The 15,716-nt window shown below is 41.0% G+C and overlaps 1 protein-coding gene across 1 annotated transcript in view; it reads right to left on the reverse strand.

The window, feature by feature from the left end:
• Positions 1 to 15,716, reverse strand: part of LOC128889199 (uncharacterized) — a 423,312-nt gene that overhangs the window by 53,557 nt on the left and 354,039 nt on the right. The gene's annotated exons all lie outside the window — the stretch shown is intronic.

Consider the following 15,716-nt stretch of genomic DNA (forward strand, 5'->3'; position numbering starts at 1 on the left):
CTTCGCGATGGGGTCGTGGTTGTTTCTTTTATTTAGCTTAATGTTGGCGACGAAGTCGGGAATATTTTACTTAACGCGATAGGAATTTTTGTTGATAAATCGAGGGGGTTAATTCCGAAGGTGAGTTGCTGAAGACAATAAATCTGGGTTTGGCAGTCAACGCGTTGTATAATAAATAGTAAATAAAAGTAAGATTTTAACTACATTTTTAATCTTTAATTCGAATTTAATTGGAATTTATTTCCAAGGGAAAAATATTTTTTGTATTTACTTTTGAGGGAAACGTAAATTGGCCAACATAACCCCCGTTTTGTATTTCTCTCACTTCTCATTTGAAGCTTCCGTTTGCTTTCAGTTCACAGTTGGAACGATAATTACCTTTCGCAGATAAATACAGAGAGGCGAACGTATATTGAACTTTGACGAGTAGACGAGCCTTGTGAGTAGATAAATTAAAGTACGAAGTTGATGCTCGGCGTATTTCTCGTCCCAAAAATCACCCTCCATATTCGAATATTCGCCTAATATACGTGGATTAGAGCCCTCCCAAAACAGGGGTCGAAGAGACAGTATATCAATCCAGCTGAAAAACGGGAAACAGGAAAATCGCACGATCGAGGGGCCTTCGCGCAAAATATCATCGTCACCGTCATCATCATCGACGCATCTGCATAAAACTTGCTGTTTATCGTTATCCTCGCTCAATTATGGGCGCACGTGCAACGCGCCGCGAGTTCTAGCAAAGCTCGCCAGGCTGAAATTTATGCGAGCGATCCGAGTCGGTGGCCGGGTTACCATTATAACGCAACGCCACTAGGGAGATGCAATTTTGAAGGTAATTTAACTTGAACCGCAGCAGCAAGCGTGAGCTATGGGCAAATGTTTACCGTGAAAATCGTTATAATCGTTCGGGAAGCTTCTGGACCAAGAACCTTTCCTCGGGGGGATCATACGCGTCCATTTTTGTCTGTTTTTATCTCTCTGCCAGTCTACCAAGCCCCTCGACCTGCAGCATTATCTTTATCCCTTATGTACCTTGTCTTTTTCGTTCGCATATTCGCGCATCTTGACAAGGTAAATCCTGCAGGTAAGACGCAGGTATTCCTGGGGCTCGTGTAGTATGTTAATTTCCGTCTCAATATTCATATTTCTTGCATCGACTAAGGACGTAAAATGTCACGGTACATACAACGTTGTTTTAGATACTAATAAACGCGTTCATTTATTAATAGAAGAAACGACTTTTAAGGAGCATTTTGTTACTGCTGAATTTTTCCTTTGAAGAAATTTACACGACTGTCTTCATAATTCTTCACTTATAAAGATCTTTGCATCTCGTTAAATATTGATATCGTAATACTAGTTTCTAAAGATAATTAGAATAAAGAATCGAAGCGTGAATAAATAATAGCATTCCTATACTCGAAAGCTTTTCTGCGAATATTTAAATGCAACGAAGAGGTGTTACAACCCCATAGGTGGCTGATACGCATTAGGCAACTTTCCCCCGCGTTGTCAACCCTAATGGAAGGTCTCTCGCGAAGGAGTGCAGCATTGTAGCTTCCATTTTGACGTTGATTCGAGCTTCCCGAGCTCCCCTTTTCCCCCCATTCGCGAACGATAGCAGGTTCCAATCCGGAGAGGGAGGAAAGCTAATATTTATTACGATATCAGCGAAGCGAATTTCACGCGCACCGACTGAGCCCTTTTCGCACCGTCTCACCACCTAAGTCGGCCTGTCACCTTCCTCCGACCACCCTCTTGTGCCCCCGTAAAGAGTAAACGTGTGTATACATTCGACCCCCGTCGCTGATGCGTTCCCAGCCCCTCTATTCCTTATTTCCCTTGCCCTCTTTTCTCCCTCGAAACCCAACGAGGATGCAGATCATAACGGATATTTGAGTTCAGTCAGGAAGTTCACTTTAGCTGCGACACAGCTGAGGGGCTGAAAACAGACCACGACGAGGGGGCGTCGAAACGCCAGATGAAAATAGCGATGGAAACTGAACGCGAAGAGCGCGGAGGAAAGTTATTGCTGGAGGAAATGGCGTTTCCATGGTGACCAGGTGATGGATTTTCAGGCGTTTTGCGATGCGTACCTGGGAGATGCTAATTAACAAGTAGATGTATGGAATACTAGTATTTTTCAAACTCCAGATTTCTTCTTCGATGAAAAAGTATTCCTGGCTTCCTTACTCTTCTGAAATAGTATTTTGTAACGTAGTTGTTTGATGATATTTTAATGAGATAACCATGCTGTCTTAACCATGCCTGTCTTATTGTTTTTCAATTTAAGTCAGAACATTTTTGATCTAATGGTTCTGATAAGGAATTGGATCAACGTCAGAAAATAATATGCGAACTTGCTACCTAAGACATAATTACTTGATTCATCGCTAAGCTACCCCTTCATATTTAATAGTCCAATATGTACACCTTTATATTTCTTGCTTGTTCTGCTTGCAACGAAAAAAAAATATAACAGAGATAACTGTGTCTACATGTAAGGTGCACACGACGCAGAGATTGCGTGGATCCCTTCAGCCTTTAACAGCAGTTAAACGATGCGGTAGGGTTAACCCTCCAGTAGCTCCGAGGGACCAGTTGAATCTGATTCCAGCGTGGTCGTTGCCCGAGGTCCGGACCGTTCCTTCACCTGTCTTATGTCAAGATGCCTATTCAGTCCTAAGGAAACCCATCCACTCTGCGAAACCCAAACAGCGTCGAGCTATTTGTCTTCGTACAATCCTTGAACATACACTGGCGCCAACAGATTTGAACTCCGTATCGACCATGCCGTAGGTTTAGAGATTCTACGAGTAAGTAAGTCCACTCATTTGCATTAATAATCCGTTTGGCAGCCACGAATCACCGCAGACAATCAGTGTCTAGCAATTTGACCAGCTGGTCCGATTGTTACCAAAGAGAATATCTCACAAAACCACCTAAAGATTCTTGAAAGATGACTGTATAGACTATTTTAGTAAGTTAATTATTATTTGTAATTCATAATTGTGGTAGCTGATTCTATATTTATATTTAATTTCACTGTGTCCAGATTGTTGTGCTACGTTCATCAACGATGAATGCAATTAGCAAATATTCAAACATTTTATCGATGTTCCCACGCGTATTTACTTTTCCTTACTATTCTTCCCAAAAAATGGAATAATGCTTTCGTCAGTAGCATCCCAAGCACTACTATAAATTAACTTCTAGAAACACATTATGCCTCGAAGAGTCTCATTAAATCATCAAAATTGAAAAATTCATCTCAAATTAAATCAAATATTAAAAATTCATGCTTAATGAAAATATGTCCTTTGGAGAAATATTCTTTTCCTCCCTTAAGATACCACAACAGTAGTTTTTAATTTGTTGGTGGTTTCCGAGAGTCGAATGACCCCGACTCGACCATTCGTCTTCCCCGACCCCAGACCTAATTCTCCGCTTAAACCACCGTCGTGGATGACTACTCGCGCACTATGTCTACCGACGAGCGTACACATGGCAAGATTACGCGTATTAATGCTCCTTCTGGCGACGGTTCGATTATCGATCGCGAAAGGTCGAGTTCGAGGCCATCCCCTCGTTGAATTCCACCGGTTGGTTGGCACCTTCGAAAACCTACGACTTCCCTCGCCCACGAGGACGTCGAGCAGACGGATTAAAGAGGATTTCTCCGTCCTCGTTCCTTCTTTATAAGCTGAGTCGAGAGTCAGGCTAGACCTAAAATTTTATTCCCTTTCGAGTGCTCGGAGTTTTATTCCGTATCGAGATGCTGACATTTTATTCGCTTTCCTCGTGGAATCGACTGCCGAGAGATTTTAATCTTTAAATAGCGAGTCTCCATTGGTGCGAGACATTCATTGCTTGATATTTGTTGACTATTTTTAGTAGGCACTTATAGGTATTATTCTACGATCGTTTTGAGAACAAATTAAACATTACGTAAAAAAAGAAGCGTTTGTTACTGTGAAGATAGGACTTATATATTTTACCACGATTCTTTAAAACTGAGGAAAATTAAAAAACAGAGGAAAGAATTACTATCCGAATGATCGATCACTATCCGGTTCTTTCACCGCCTTATCTCTTGATCGTTCCGTCGCGGAGAGAGCGCGGGCTGCTTTGTAATTATAAATCTCATTAAAATTCATAACGCGACACGGAAAGTCATTAGCCTTAAGCGTCCTACGTTGTTGCGCCTTCGAGACACTCTGCGGCGATCAAGCGACCTCCGACGGTGAAAAATAATTTTAACTTTGCGAGTCTGCGGCTTCGCGGCTCCTTTATGTTGATAATGATTATAATTATTCGCCGCTGCTTTGAAATCCAATAAAAATCTCAGGGGTGATCTGGAAAATCTCGCGAGAAAAATTGTACAATCGTGAAATAGAATAACGTGACATTTGTATTCTTAGACTGTTGTTGATTATCAAACTTTTATATAAATTGGAATGTTATAAAATGATTTATTCTGGACACACTTGTTTAAAAAATTCAATAAGTCAAGTAGCTCTAAGCAGTACAGCTCTAAGTAGCACTAAGTATCGTACAATATGATATCCAAGTTAGTTAACATCTAAAAGCTATATTCTTCTTAAATAATTTATTTCCTATTTCCCAAGGTTTTTGACGGTTCAAGGCGCGAAATAATCGACTCTCCAACGATCATGGAATCCCGAGCAATTCGTTCGATAAGTAACACGCCCCATAGAATCCCATTTGAAGGAATATGGTATCCGTGGTTCTCTTGAAAGCCCGAATAAATATGTTCACGGCGATTTAATCTTTCAAGCGCCAAAGACCACCCCCCTCCCAAACCCTCTTTCGTCGCTCTTTATACATCCAGACGAGATCCTTTCTCGCTCCCACGGCCGACAGGAAGTTTCGTAGAAGCGAGTTACCTGCCCCTTTACCCTGCACTTTGCAGTCTTCGACGGAGAAAATTCAGTTTCAGGGGAATTCTCGGCCTCTCGGTGGTCTTTCGCCGTCACTCTCCGTTCTCATACTGCATTTGATAAAGACGAATCGCCGGACGGAGGACAGGGGAAGATGCGAAAAGGTCACGGGGAACGACTCGACGGAACGGGAACCGTTGGGGAAACTGGACGAAAGTTATTGTGACTTTTGTCGAGACGGCGAGTTCGATCGGAGAATTCAGAGCCAGCTTTTGGAGACCGAGGATTGATTAACGGACGAATGAAGGTGGTCGAACGTGAAATTTGAGAAATTCGGGAATTATTTCGAGTGGTAACTGCCGGGTTACTTATTCTTTATGCTGGAATGCGAAATTAAAAGATTATTACAAAGCTCTTTGTTAGATTTTAAATACTGTACAGTGTATATTTAAAGAGTTTATTCAGTCGATCCTTTCGATACTTTTCAATTGAAATAATTTATTCTACAGAGGTGAATGTTAACTCCATTTATTCGAACAAATTAAATACAGACCTTCCTTCTATTAATTTCAGAAGAAAATTTGATCGTTTTTCGAATATCCTCGAGCTTTAATTCTAGAAGCCTGAAATAATTTCGCAAACTCTTTTAATCACATGCTAAAAAATTCGAAGATTATGTGAACGTTCCGCATGGGGCAATCTAATAAAAGCGCTCCCGATTTTTCCGCCGTGGCCAGCCAGCGAATGTTTCGAGTTTCAGTCACGAGCGCGGCAAACGAGGCGAATTTTCTGCGAGCAGCAAAGTCGACGAAATAATTAAGGCAAGCCCTGCGGACGGGGCAGAAAAAAATCACGCATCCGGTAATTCCGCGCGAGGGGTTTCGGGTCCGAACTCACGTACTTTGACGTGAAGGGAAACCCATCCTGGCTCCCGATTCCCCGCAAAATAAGAAACACGCGAGCGGCTTCAAAGGAGCCTCGGAAGATGCACTGCTGGATTTTTGTCGACGTTCCGACATTACTCCCATGCAATTTCGACCTGTCGGGAACACAGAAAAGTCGTTTCGTTTAACGAGGTTCCTGTGAAACTCTGACCACCGAGTCACGAGTTTGGGACAATGGATGCACCAGTCATCGAGAATAATATCGGGTTAAATAAAGTGGCTTTGGGTATTTTTGTCAACTGAAGTTTTTTGGATACTCAGAAAATACTTTTTTAAGAAATATCTAGATTTGTGGGGAAAAATTAAATAATAGAAAGTTACTTCACTGGTGGTTAAATCAAAGCAGAATTATTTCTAGGCAGTGGACGAAACAATGTAGACTGTTTTAAAATATACCAAAAGATACACATTGATACACATTTTAATTTTTTATGTCTAAATTATCTACAAGCTTGAGTTAGAGATCAATATGACTTAACTAAGATAACAGAGCGACTAAAACGTGGAGAATGTACAGAGAACATACTAAAATAAATTTTGCACCAACGTTTAGACAATTAACAACGATCTCCATTTAACCCAATCATAATAGAAACTTCTTTACAATTAAAATTAAGGTGTTTTCGACAAGAAGAATTGAATACTTTGAAAATAAAGGGGTGAGAGGTATGATATATCCGGCACCTAGTTTCATTCAATTTTTCACTTCTGTGCACGATAAAAGACACCAGAGATGAATCTAGCGCGTAGCAAAGGAGCCAGGCGAACGTCTATAAAGAGCGATCGTAAAGTGCCGAACGTCACTTAAGGGCTCCTCAAGCCTCTATTACTTTGAGAGAAGCACTCTATGCTATTACCAATACATGAAATAAAAGCAACGGTCCAAGGGGGCGGGGATCGAGCTCTCACCTGGACTTACTTTCGTCACCGACACTGTCGCTTCTTCCGCGAACGATTCCCACCCTTCCGTTTCCTTTCGCTTGTTCGAGCGGCGGTCCGTCGACCAACCACTTGCAAAGTGCTGTTCGATCGGCCACGATCCATTAGGAAGCCCATGTATCGCTTCGTTCGCTAACTGCCTCCATTCTTAAAAGTGTTTTTAATAGATCGCTACCTCGTGTTGCCCTTTTCGTCTCTGCACTCGTCATAAATTGTATGCGTCGTATAAAAATGAAGAAACTTTTGAACGGAATGAGATAAGGTGGAAATTCTTGAAGAAGTTCGTAGGTTAATGTTTATAGAACATGGGGAAAATATGGAAAAGAGGCTCAAGAATTTTGTATGCATGAGAAAACAATAGATTGACGTAATAAGTTGAATTTAATTGTATTTTTCTGAAAATCTGTAAGCTTTAGATCAATTTACAATAGATCCACTTGACTTTCTTGAGCCTATCTTCTACATTTCATCCTTATTCTAGATTTTTACAAAAATTTCTAGATCATCCCATTGTTTTCAAACGTTCTTCCTTTTCGTCCATTGGGAACCAATTAGTCGTAATTTGAGTACTTACAGTTAGAATAATATATGCTTGCAAGTCTGATCGATCGTTTCGCCAGCCGTGTTTAAAAAACGGTCAGTCTTAGTTACGGAACAACCTTTTCGTTTCCCCGAGTTCGTCGTAGCGACGAAAAAAATGTATAATTAAAAAATCAGACCCCTGTCGCCGCATCTGTCGACGTTGCGAAACTTTTCCAGCTTTTTCCCATCGGTGAAATGAAGCAATCGATCAACCCTAATGCAGGGAACTGGAAAAGTTTCTTCTGACGAGCGATTTAACGAGCGTATCATAATCCTTCGTTAACAGACAGGCGTCATTAAGCCGCGATATTGCGTGCCGAATTTCATGGAATTTCATGCCGTGCTCGTAATTACGTCCCGTTCCACTGTTTTCTTTAAAAATCGTCGATCGGATCGCGTGTACCCTAAGCACAACCGTCCATTTCTTCTGGATCGTTGGGCCAATGTAGATGTAAACGTTTTCATTCTTCCCTGGATTAAATTAGGTTCTTGGCTTTGACGGGTTAATTTCGTTCTAGTTAAATTTATGACTCGAAACGTCCGTTTATCGGACGGATATTTGACAGAGACTCTTTTGTTTACTTCATTAGGGTAGTTCAAGCAGGCACGCAGGTTCAAGGACTTGGCGGTTTATTAAAATCTATAGAAGTTATAAAAGTAACTTTCTTAGTATTTATCTTAAATTTTAAATTCAGAAGAATTTAATTTAATTTATGACAGAAGTCATCAACATTCTACAAAAGCATAGTAAATAAACTTTCAAATAAAATAAAAATATCCTTGCTTTCTAAAAGTATCGAGGTTTTATTTACTACAAGTGCAAACTACATGTGCATTTCGCACACACAGTTCCCCCGCGATGAATTGTTAAACAACCATGAATATTTTACGTTTCCACCCTGATGCAGGCTCTCGGCTAATGCCAATACCGCAAAGCGCGTGGAGCGAAACAAAATCACTACGGTTGCTGCCGAATTAAACTACGCTGACCTAACTCTAGCAATGAATTTTTAATTCCCCGATGGTTCGTCACTCGCAGCTAACAATTCAGACTTCGATACAGAAGTAAGAGGAACAAAGAGGGAGACAAGTGAGAGTGCCAGGAAGGACTTCCTGGTGTCCAATTAGAAGACGAAAATCCGTTTAATACAAAGCCTCGAGGAGTTCCCAACGAATTTGCCACGGTGTACCCGAGCGTCGGATTCTGTAGTAAAAGAGGCGTTTTATGCTTGTATTTAGAAGTCGCGAAGGTCTCGCCGGGGTCTGGTGTCCGTCGCCATCCCTTGGAGATACTCGAGACAACGAATGCTAGGCGAGGTGGAGCCGGGAAGGGAAGAGGAAGAAGAAGAAGCGAGGGATGAGCACGTAGGGCGCGACTGAAGTGGACAATGGGTGTTCTGCTGGTGCACAAAGGCTCTTCTGTCGAAACCGGTGCTATCCGAGACACTCGTCTCGGAAGCAGAGGCGAACTGAAATCCGAGAGCTTCGGGGATTGTTCGTAATAAGACGCGAGAGCCGGGGAAATCTCGAACAAAGCCATCGTAGTGGCCACGTTAATTCTTAACCACCGAATGTGTCCCTGTAGGGGATCTAGGAACGGGACGGTGCGGTCGTTCACCAGCTTTCGTCCCACGGTCCACAGAATCCCTTGCTTAGAACTGAACGCTTCTTCATAATTAAGATTGTTCCAATCTCCAAAGATACGTGGAAAATTAAAAGATTTTTACCGAGATAGTATGATGTTTGGATAGGCGAACGTGTACTGCACTTGGAAATTACGTAGAGAATGAGTTCATACAGCAGAATTACATTTCACTCAGTAATAATATTATATTGATGGAGAAGTGGCTCACTCAGTTAAAAAGGTAGTGTACTCTTTCGATAACGTAACGCACACCGTCGATAAGACTTGGTAACGTAGGACACTACTTGGATGTATCGATATAGTGCTCTACGTTACCGAGTATTATCAACAGAAAGAATACCATTACCGACAGAGTACTCCGCTCTACTTTAGTCTTTACATCTCCCGAAACGGGACTTGCTTTTATTCTATCCTCCGAGAAGGGACAATTTTCGACGGCGAAATTAAAATTCTGAGGTCGACCTCGACGATGGGGGCATCGAACCGTTCAGGCGAACAAGTTGAACGCGATTCAAGTGACGTGGTTGCGCATTGGCGGAACACAGGGGGCGTAAATCGCGGACAGGCCGCGTCGTTCCGCACATAATGGCTTTCCAATGTACCGAGCGCGTACGGTCGAAACACTCGCGCGAAATATTTATCGGCGACCAGCCGAGATAATGCACGCGCAAACTAGAATTTACTCTGCACCCCGGGATGTCCGTCGGAAGGGTGAGGGGGTGGATGATTCAACCCTGGCGTCGAGTACTTTGCACATGCCCGTTGCTCCGAACATTAATCTTCTAACGGAACGCAGCACGGGCCTATCGTATCTCTGCGGATTTGATGCCTCTTTATACGGATGCGCCTTAACGCTGAGTTATAAGGGGTGAATTAGAAGAATCCTACCAGACAGCATGTATTTTATCTTGTGTTTTCTGTTTCCTAACAACTTGTATGTGGATTAATACTTGCATGGCGATGACTGGGACCTTTTTTTACTCTTATTATGTCAGATTCTATTTTTAGATAGTTAACTCTTATGTTAAAAAATAAGGGATGAATAGACAACGACACAAATGAAATTTAAGTTGAATTTTTTAAGAATTTTTCCGTATCATGAATCCTCTTAATTATTAGCTTCAGAGGTTCTAAGTTCTTCAACAATTTCGTGAATAGATCGGGTTTTGAATTTGTCGAAGAAAATAGTAACAAAATAGTAACATCGCCAATCCGAATTAAAAATAATACAAAATAACAACGATCATCCCGCCATGTTATTTCTGCGTGTTCCTATTTAATCCCCCGATCATAATATTTATTCCGATGGAATAATACACCAATGTACGATATCGCATAATAAATATCCTTAATCTGCATTTGTTTAAGTTGTTGATATCGTAACTTTTTTTTACGGAATGTACACTATTCCGGAAAGAGTCGTTCGATTAAAATTGGAAGGGAAATATACGCTTGGATTCCCAACAGCTAAATACTGAATGTACTACAACACTTAAATCACAGTTTAACGTTGATTTTAAATTTTGAAAGGAAGCCTAAAATATGTATCCACAGTTGAGACAAATTTTTAACTGGGAAAAATCGTTCGTAATATTTCTTAATAACCGTCTACTAGAAATAGAAATGAAAATTTGCTATATCAGTTCAAATGTTCCATATTTGTTTATGAAAAGGCATTGTTTTGAACAATTGGACATTTTTTTATCGTAAACATACATTCTTATGGAACTAATAGTGCTATGAATGTATGTGAATTTTTTCGTAACGAAGCTCAGCAGATATTTTAGCGAAGCTGAATGTACACGTTGCAATTCAGTAGTAGAGGTACGTAACTGGTCAGACATGAAGGCAAACTCTTTGAAAACGTATAATCTTCCAGGAATTAATTTCTGTACTTTTTCCACAGAATGTAAAACACTTTTCTAAAACAGACGTCTTAAATTTTCTTGCAACTATCACTGATTTCAATATTGGTACCGCAGCTGACAGAAAATTTCCAGGTCGGGTTTTAAAGGTTAGAACATCACTCGTCATTGTTTTAAGCGATATTGGCCAACGCACCGCAATTTATATTTGTGTTGGCCAAAGTCATGGAAATAACGTCTGTTCAATGATGTGGCAGCAGCTGGCCCGGCTCGTGTAACGCAACGTTGAAGAGACGAGCCGCCTAATTACCCCACTCATCGACGCAGCCTCATTCGGGAGTAATCATCCGTACCGAATAATTCGACAGACAGGCAATCGCCCGTTATCGTGCATCCACCTCAGTGTCCACGCTTCATTAATAAAGTCCTACCAATCGATACTCAATTTTCAACTCTTCCATAACCGCGTATTGTTGAACTCGTTTTGAGTTCGCTAATGCTAATTCCGTGGACGGATTAAGCACTTTGTTCACGAATTACGAGAAATGTTACATGTTATTATTATTTGATTATTACATATTTATAAGATCAGGCATTTTTCATACTGGAGATCATTTTAATGTCATGCTGTTGTAGAACAGGAAAATTTTGAATATCATAGATATAAACAAAAAGAAATATTCATACCGAAGGTTAGTTGAAGGGCATTTGAAGGCAATAAAGTTATAAATTGTGAAATTCATTAGTAAAATCACTATAGACTAACCAAAAACATTTGAGTTATAAAAAAAATCATCTTTCAATGTCATCAGATCACATTATATCATCCTGTGAAACAAAATGGTGATTTTCGATGCGTTTCGTTTATTATCTACACGATTCCACGCAGTGTCGCAGACAGTGGAACGAAGGGGTGAAATCATATACTTTTTCCCTTGTGTCGCATCGCAGGTGGCCTGTCTGAGCGGCAAGGGAAGAGATTGTTACGGCAGCGAGAGATGAAAAATGGTCCGCTATAACCGTACGTCTTACGCGGGAGCCTGTTGTCTTGTAACCCAAGATGCAGAAGCTTGCAAAGCCTCCGCACGTCGCAGCCTCATCCGTGACATTAATAATTACGGTTTGTGTACCCACGAAAATTACTCTCTTTATCTGTCCTTCTTGTCTTCCGCCATCTTCGTCTCGGTCCGCTTCCCGTCGTTCATTCTCCGCGTCTCTCCGGCCGCAACATTTCTTTTGCGAGCTCCCTTTCAATAAGCCGGTTATATTTACGAAGCTTTAATCCCCCGACGACGCAAAAAGAAGCTCGACTTCAGCCGTGGCGCGCGGAAAAAAGTGTGACTCTTTAGAAATTACGTAAACGCCCGTATCGCCCGTACTTTTTCCACTCGTCGACTATTCCGCTGACACAGAAATTCCGAACGGATATTTCCCTCCTTACTACTGTTATTCGGGTGTCGCGCGGAAGGGGATGACTCTTCAATTTTTACTTCGAACATTGGCAAGGTCTCGTTTTAGGGGTTTCTCGATTTTTGGTGTCCAGAGATCTTGGGAGATGAAAGTTAATTGGCGATAACAGGGGGATATTTCCTTATGGAATATGAATTACAATTATTTTTTGTGTTTCTGGTGTAAATAGAAGATTTAACTTTACTAAGTGAAATTACTTGGGGCTTACGAATAGTGTTTTATGCCGAGCAGAATACCGTGAAGATGTGCTGCAGACTGCACAGAAGGGAACCAACAAACTTTTAACGGTCACTCAAGCAAAAATTCAGCATTCTTCCACGTCTACCGCTGTTGTTATACGCCATAACGTACGATAGGCGTGTTAAACTTGCAGCTTGTACCGTAGTCTCGTTATAACGGCTGGAATTATCCCGAATCCTCCTTTTAACTGTGTACTCGCCCGAACAAGCCGGAATCCATCCTCTGTTCCAACTTTGCCTGATAAACAGATGCGAAACTCCTCGAGTTGTAATAATATTTGAACAAAAGCCTGTGCACTATGGTTTAAGCCGTGATACGCGGGATCGCGCACTAGCGAATACGAATTAAGGAATTAAAGTTGAAAGAGGACGGCTATCTGCTATCGCGATAGGACGTGTCACGCTTAATCCGTCGAGATTTCATTACAGTTACAGTTTCCGCTCCTTTCCGTATCTAGATTGCACCCGCGACGAGGAATGGTCTTTCGAACGGGGGCTGAAGAATGTCTTACGCGCGTGAGACGAATCCCAAGGAAAACAATGCTGGACAACGACGGAATTAACAGTCGCCGCGCTCGCACTTTGGCATTTTATCTTATTCGTTGCTCGTCCTCGACGATAGGAAAACGAATTACCTTGGTCGCGATAGAGGAGGCCTCAGGAAACTCTGAAACGTATGCAGGAGTTGATAGAAACTCTCTACAGTAAACAATATATAATTGTACAGAGGAATTAGGATTCCAAAATTTTGCAACTAGAATGTAAGAAGTATGCAAGACACTGAAAACTCTCTAGAGACTGTCTGGACACCAAAACGACCAGGACGATTCGATCCAACTTGAAGTTTGTACTTCAAACTTATTTTTAAAGTCACTCGATTTTAGTAGCAATTATTGTAACAAAGAATTAATTTAATTAACGATCTAGTTCCATATATAATAAGCATACTTTGACCTCGACAGTGCTAAAATAAATTTAGTAACCTGAAAGGCACATATCCTCGAATAAGAAATAACTCTTCTACAAAGGAGGATCCTTTCCTACCCCGAAATCGAAAGCTACCGACGTCAAAATGAATCTTGTAACTCAACTATCATTCGTATAAAGTTTCATAGCATTCGTCTCACAGGTTGTGGTTTTGGCTGCCCGTATAGATGACGCGAGCATCCCGCGAAATCGGTAAATTTTGGTTGCAAGATTTGCGGGACTACAGATGGCGTCACTGGTGGGAATCGCGGGGAATTCTATTAACGCGGCGAGACTGGCGAAGTTGCGGAATGCGCTCGCTTGGTCGAGTTTCGTGCACCGTATACGTCGAGTTGCAATTACCAAGTGTCTCGAAACTTTCGTTCCGTTTGCACAACCGGAATCGACGTTTCGTTTATTAATAAGACGACGCGAGTCGCAATGCTATTTGCCCCTCCCTCCCGCGGCATGTAATTGCCGAAAAAATTGATTGTCGCGTCCCGTGCGCGCGACTAATTGAAACACTTCCATGGAAATTGGGAGAATTATTTTTATTTCTCGCGTTCCACCATCGTCGAATAAAATGGGACAAGGGCAAATAAAGAGTAACGAGCAATAATGATAAAAACGGGCCAATTACTGGCTTCGAGTCTGCGTACCAAGTCGTCTTCATCGTTTGTACTGTTTCGTTTAAAATTTCTTCAAAGAATTTTGGAAAGTGGATTGTGTTTTCTTGAATTTGAATCTGAATTGATTACACGATAGGGGAATTAAGAAAACTGATTAAGCGAAGAGAGAAATTTGATTTGCATACTACAGACTGGTTTTTGTAAAATATACACTTCTGTTAGGTTGAGCTCGGTTTGCATAAACCCATGTATGTGAGACTGTTCCGAGGCTAAAATAGTCTTGGAAGTCTTGAATGTTTAGAAACCAGGAATATCTTAAAGGTCTTGCATATATAGGAGTTTTAAGCTTTCTTTAAGTCTCGAATACATTGGTGGTGTTGAATATTTTAAAAGTCTCGAGCTATTTCGAAGTCTTGAGAAGTTTCATCAACCTAATACTGCTTGTGCTGGCGTGACACTACAAAATTGTCTCGTGTTTACACGATTAGATTAAAAGGCGATAAAATTATCTTTTCACATCGACAGTAAAACTTTTAACGTCTTCAAATTGCTCAAGACTTGAATCTCATCACGAGTCACTAACGCGAGATTAAATAAGGACAATTTGAAAGACTTGCTTTTCAAAAAACTGAGCAACCTTGTCACCAAATAATAGAGATCAGTGAAAATATTTAGTCTCAGCAAGTGGTACTGACAGAGACTAACTAGCACCTGCAAAAAATCGGTGTTTAGAAGAAGTGTCAGGGACAGACAGAGTATGGATTAAATAGCTGAAAAGTGTACACAATGCGTTATGGCTCGTTCAATGACTCATAAGTTACTTCTAGTAGAAAATGTATAGCTACATTGTCCATTACAATGGACGCGAGCAAACATACATTTTCTCGTTGTCTATCCGTTCTTCCGCTCTGTGCTTCTCGACGTTAAATGCTCGTCTGGGAATAATACGTAACTTCAATTGCTAATGGGGAGATCGTAAAGTAGATCACTGTTTCGAAACTTCTAGCTACTTCGCGAAGCACTGGAAAATGTTCGACTGTGGAAGTATTGCAGTGACTCGTCAATTTATTTTTGTAATGTACATTGGTCGAATAAGGACATTTAATTTTAAAAAGTTGTTCTAGGTAAAGCTAAGAATGCAACAATAACCAGAATTTTTTCTAGAGGACAAACGCAATCAATGGTTTACTGTAGATTAAACAAACCGAAATTCATAATTGAATCGAACATTAAATGAAATTCTTCTGGACGATAACATAATGAAATTACCCGGACTCAGTCGCCTGACGCTCGTTCGCATTATTTAACAATAATCACGGCTGCAATCAGCGGGATCCCGTTTATAAAATTTTATTCGGGCCATTTCACGAAATTTCGTCTGTCATTACCACTTATTTCACGACCAGCTGTGCCATTGAAATTCGCGTGGATTTAGAAACAGCTTCCCGAACACGGTATCGAGCTTTCAAAAATATGGCATCCAATTCTCAAAATTGTGCTAGCAAATTATCAATTCTATAATTTTCAGCAATT

This window comes from Hylaeus anthracinus, unplaced genomic scaffold (genome assembly GCF_026225885.1).
Source record: "Hylaeus anthracinus isolate JK02 unplaced genomic scaffold, UHH_iyHylAnth1.0_haploid 11997, whole genome shotgun sequence".
NCBI classification, from domain to species: Eukaryota; Metazoa; Arthropoda; class Insecta; order Hymenoptera; family Colletidae; genus Hylaeus; species Hylaeus anthracinus.